The sequence below is a fragment of the Triturus cristatus genome, chromosome 6 (assembly GCF_964204655.1).
Source record: "Triturus cristatus chromosome 6, aTriCri1.1, whole genome shotgun sequence".
Taxonomy (NCBI): Eukaryota; Metazoa; Chordata; class Amphibia; order Caudata; family Salamandridae; genus Triturus; species Triturus cristatus.
Window position 1 is genome coordinate 575,510,916 of NC_140589.1, and position 5,774 is coordinate 575,516,689.

Consider the following 5,774-nt stretch of genomic DNA (forward strand, 5'->3'; position numbering starts at 1 on the left):
GGAATAGGACTGTGCCCCCCTCGAAGTCAGTGCAAACTGCTTTGGGGAGGGAGTGTGTAGGAGAAAGAAGCCTGGAGGAATACAGGACACATTGATAATTGACACTTCGAATGCACCATATGGACCCGGTTTACTCCCTGGGGTACGCCTGTCTGAGGGTTGGTTGACTGTCAATTGCACCTGGGCTTCACCAGAGCACAGCTGGGGCCATCACAGGGTAGCTCTTCTCCCTTCATCCCCCCCAAGGTCGAACCCCTGATTACCCATCACAGGATCCCACCCCTGCAGAGGTGTGCCACTGGCATGCCTGGCCTTTACCTCCCACCTTGGTGGGATGCAGAAGGCAACTGCTCCACCACAGGGAATGTCCCAGGGTGCCTGACTGTGTGACATGTGTGGCTATCTGTGGTGTTCCATGGCTGCTTGTGTACACTGCCTCTGGTGCCCACTTCTGTTGCCAAAGAGGGCGAGGGCCCCCCTGGCTGCCCAAGGGTGCTGATTCCCACTTTAGCCCCCCACAGGTTTCGGTCACCAATCTGGTAAAGGGTATTCTGCCATGACCACATCCCAAGCCATCTCCCTCCATGTTTTGGCATCCAACTATGACCTCAGATCAGACATGACAACCCGCTGACTTTATTTGTTAATATGAGAAATCCCTAGGCAACTAAATAGTCATAAAATATAACAGGCCATAGATTACAGTAATAGCACTAAACTCAATGTACCACTGTTAATTATAAAAAGATCAATTTGATTAATACAAACAGTTGTTAAAAAAAGGGTCAAAGCTCATGAATTCATGAGGTTCTACATCAATGGACAATAGACATACATGAAGTGAGGGAACAATGTAACACGATTTGAGACAAAAAATTATTAAAAAGCTATATCACAATACAATTAGTGAAGATATAGGTACTTTGATGTCATTTCACAAAAATGGAGTCTGGATAATCACATAAAATAATATAACATAACATCACGATGTGTACATACAACACACAAGAAAACAAAGAGCCGATAGAATAGATGAGGGCAAGGACAAAAATGGGGATAAATGAAATGATACAATGTTGGTTCTTCAATGTATCATTCGCTGACTTTAAGCATATTACTAAGAGGAGGAAAAGAAACCAGGATTAGTAACGGTGAGTGAAGAGCCCAGAGTTTAATCCCCACTGGGAGACGGGTGTGGGAAATGTGACATACAGAAGACCAACTCCCTAGAGTCGCTCAGAGAGGCCCAAGTCCTTTTGATCAAGGCTCATCCCTAGGACAGTGGTAGGCCAGTAGTAAACCACAAAGCGCCAGAAGTGCAGGACTGGTTCTGCGGCATGAACTGAATGTCAGGTTAAGGAACCTAATGCAGATGCTCATCAGAACTCAGGAAAGGTGTTGATTGATATAGACAGCAGGGCAGCAGTCATGGTATTTGGAATCTGCTAAGCAGTGTAGAAAAACTCACCTGAGGAGTCAACTAGCCCTGAAATTGATGGCGCTGGAGCGTCGGGCCCGTACCCGGCCATCGCTTGCTGGGCTAAGCCACAATAGGTAAAATGGCTGCTGCAATGCTCATGGAAGACCGGGGCAAGTGCTCAGGTGGAGATGCTGCAAGTGCAGATCTTGGTAGTACTCCTCAATATTCAAATGAGAACTTTGAAGGCTGAAGTGGAAAAGAGTTCCATGTGAACAGCAGTTACACATCGATCAGTCGTTCCTAAGACATGGGTGAGCACCTTTCGGAGAGTACAGACAATGGGCGATTGAAAGTGAGTCAGGTTTAAATTCCAGAGTCGCAGAGACAGGTGCCCTCATGGCTTCCAGTGTGATAATGCAAACAATCCCAAAGAAGCCAATGGGAGACCTGTGTAAGTTCTCTTTTCTTTGTGAAGGGCAAGGAGCTCTGGAGTGGGTTTACCCTGAGAGAGGGACCTGAGCCTTTTAAAGTGTCACGGTTCTGGCAGCATCCTGTGAGCTCTCACTGATCCTTCAAAATCAGAGGGAGATAGTGTCAATCTTTTGCCGGGAAGTACCCATATCTGCTGCAGGTGTCCAAGGTGAACAGCCTCTGGAATATTGGAAAAATCTAGGTAAGAGAAGTCGGCAAGTCAGATCCATAACTTCGGAATAAGGATTGGCCCTAAGTGCTGGGTTGGTCAGGCTGGGGTGTGAAGTGGGGCTAGATGCATGCCTCGGCTGTACGAGATGCCACCCTCCAGGGCAGCTGTGATTCTGGATGCGAGCCCGGCCCTACCTGAGAATCACTCCAGGTGTGGTGGTTGCCTCTCTCCGTGCCCCACTCCAGGGTACGGGGTGGCTTTTTGCCTCGGCTGGCTCCTAACAGCTGACTCAGAACTGGTGCAGACCAGGAGAATCTGACCGCTTAATTAAAACAAAGCCTCACAAAAGCCTGAGTTGGGTGTTGATGCAATGTCATTTCTGCTCAGTGCTCGGAATGTCAAAGGGATGAAATTCAAAGAAGCACAGCCAAACAGTAGGAGTAACTATGAATCCCTTAAGGTAGCCAAATGCTTTGTCTTCTAATTAGTGATGTGCATGAATGTATGAACAAGATTTCTATTGTCCCTACCTACTAGCAAAAACTCAGCAAAGAGAATGGGCTTGGCAGAATCTGCGGTAAAAGAAGTCCCTGTTGAACTTGACTCTAGTCTGGCATTGTGTTCGAAATGGAAGATGAAGGATAAGTGGGAGGCTCTCGGGCTGCCAGTGATATACCACTAACCCTTTTATCTCTCCTCCGGTGAGGTGAAATGGCATGTCCCATGGGGCTCCTGCCTCTGGCTACAAATGCCAGGTGTCCACCAGGCACAGCCCACTCCACGGACAGTGACAGGTAGAAAGTTGACTGGGATGGTACGCCTATCAAACAATACCACCGGTATCCTGGTCAGAAGTCTTCTGCAGCAGGACAAAAGCCAGCATGATCTTGATTTCAGTATAAATGCAGACTAGGAAACCAGGGCCTCACAATCCTTCTGACATTTTGTGGTAGCCAAGAGTTTATAGCGACATCGCTATTTGATCCGTCGATGTCGGCTCTTCCTATCATTGTAAAGCAGAATTTACCAAGCAATGGATTGTTCACCCACTAAGAGGAAATATGAGCTGGGTTTAGACCATTGTGAGACAGGTTAGTTTTACCCTACTGATGTGTTGTTGCAATAGTAATCCTGCTTAGTACAAGAGGAACCACAGGCTCATACATTTGGTGTATGTGCTTGGCTGAGAAGACAATGGGGCGAAGCTCTCATCTGTGGGATTATGGCTGAACATCTCTAAGTCAGAATCCCCACTAAAACATAATGATACCTCAGTGCGGTTGAGCCTCAGTTGGTCTAAAATAGCAGGCCTTTGGGTCTGTGTATAGGACTACTCGCTTGGGGACTGGAGCACAAACGGAAGAGAGCTGCCTCCATCGCCTTTTTGCACCACAGGTTCGTGGGGCACCCGGTGCTAAATCATTGATACATTACCTGATTTTGGGTCAGGGTTTTGTAAGTAGCAGAGCAGCTATCTTGCTGCAATCTATTGAAGTCATCCTCTGGGCCAAGCTTTGTCTCCGTCCGTGGGCGCTTGCGCTCCCAACCCCAGCGATCCATTTATCACCATCGAGGGACAGGGGGGCATCGGGCATGCAGGAGGTCACCTCTGCCACTTGCCACCTGGCAAGGGGGACTGCCCCTCCCACTCTGGGCCTCCGAGTTAAGGGACAGGGTCATGAGTGAAATACCTCCTTCCCTGCAGGATTTGCTAGGAGGCAAGTAGCCTTCTGAGTAGTTGCCTCAGAATGCACTGCCACTCTTGTTATCATAGACCTGCAGTGAGGTCTGAGTCGCTCTGGTCAGCCCAGGCCATCTGGTTGATGAGTCAGGCCAGGCCATCTGGTCATAGGGTGTCTGCAGACCAGGGAGCACTCTCTTGCTCCTCCACAGAGTTTGGGCCTAGGGTGAAGATGAGCCCTGCACGAAGGCCAGCCCCCCTGGTGAGCCGAGTTGAAACATGAACCCAGGAAAACTCAGAGAAGCCCTCAGCAGATGCCTGGGCCCGGTCTCAAAGGCAGGGACTGTCGATGTCCTGCGCCACCCAGGAGGTCCCTTCAGCAGGCTCAGCACAAGGCTTGCGGGCATACTTATGGCTAATTGGCAACGGGCTGCTTTGTTGGAAACACCTGGCCGAGTCCCCCTTTGTAAGGGCTTCCAAGCTACAAAGCTTATGGGATGGGGTTCCAAAGCCCCAGGTAACCAGCAGGCCTGGACTCGCAAGCCCACTTAACCAGAAGACCCGGGTCTGCAAGCCCATCAGGACCCTGGGCTCCCTTCTCCGGCCCTCCAAGTCAAATAGTGCCCAGGGCGAGGGAGGGGACATGCACAGCATCAGAGCTCCGGCTGGCGAGTGGTGGAAGTTTCAGACCAGGCTCCCTATCCTGGGCTGCCAGGTCGCAAAGCACCCGGGATGGAATCCCACCGGTCTGGGAAGGTTTCCTCAACTCTGCCTGGGCCAGGGCTTGGCCCTGGGGTGGGCACCTCCACTGCGCTGGACTTTGTCCCCCAGCTTGGGGCGCATCACAAAGGGCCCAGGACGGAATCACGCGGGCCGGGGATGTTTCCCCTGCTCGGCCAGATTCGGGAGCTCTGGCCGGGTTCAGGAGCTCTGAAAGGGCTTGAGTCAAGGGACTGGAGTGGCCCAAACTGGGAGGCCCCCTTCCTGGGCTCTGCCCTCCGGCTCACCATGCAGTGAAATGCCCAGGATGGGGTCTCTTGGGTCCGAGGAGCCCTCCCCTGGCAGCCTGGGTGGAGAAACTCTGACCAAGCCCCAGGTCAGAGCCTCAGGCTGGCCCAGGTGCAGTAGCTCCCAGTTCCTGGGCTCCCTTCTCTAGCTCGCCACCTAGCAAAGCACTTAGGATGGGGTCCAGTGAGCCGTGGAAGGGCCACCCCTGCTTTGCAGATATGTAAGGTTGCCTCTCAGCCATTAGGCAGAGCTCAGTCAGAACCCCTTGCCTGAGGCCCAGCTGGTGCTGCAAGAATCTGGCCTCAGAGACACGGTCCCGACCAAGGGCGAGCAGAAGCCTTTTCATTAAGGGTCGCCCTCCCAAAAGGCTGTCCTTCAAGCACGGCCATCTAGTTGCTCTGAGCCCTCGGTCCTCTAGCAATTGCGCTGTGTGTTCTTATAGTATGTCCAGATGGCCGGTCTGCCCTGGAAGTCCCGGTGTGGGCCCAATTGCTTCTTCGAGTCCAGCCAGGGTTCCAAGAAGTCAGTGCATTTGCGCCAATGGTCCACTCTGTCACTCAGCACATGGATCACAAGGAAGGGGGGTAGCCTTCCTCTGGGTTATTAGGGACAGGGTACTCCGGAGCCCCTTGTGGTCCAGTAGTTGTGCATCTGGGTGTGGCCAGGGCCCAGGCTAGCCAGCCTGAGCTCCCAGGGGTCTGGGTCTTTGCCTTCCTGTTAGCCCTTTCCAGTGAGCCTTTCTGTCAAGCCTGCCTCCCTGGAGAGCAGACAGGCATGTGAAGCAGATATACCGTACAGGGAAGCCTGCGAGTAAGGATTTGGCCAGCACCATACTTCAATTGATTGGTAATGCTTGGTCCATTTAGGCATGGACTGCTTGGCCAGCCTCGGCTGTTGCTGCAAGCAAAGAGATTCCACCCCACCAGTGACCATCCAAAGCGAGGGCCTGCCTGACACAGAGGTCCTACCAGCAGAATGAAGGCCGAGCAGCCTGGAAACTTGCACCCCCCAGTGGCCCGGCT

The 5,774-nt window shown here is 52.0% G+C and overlaps 1 pseudogene; it reads left to right on the top strand.

The window, feature by feature from the left end:
• Positions 1–1,071: 1,071 nt before the first annotated feature.
• Positions 1,072–3,581, top strand: LOC146817411 (28S ribosomal RNA; annotated as a pseudogene).
• The last annotated feature ends 2,193 nt before the right edge of the window (positions 3,582–5,774 follow it).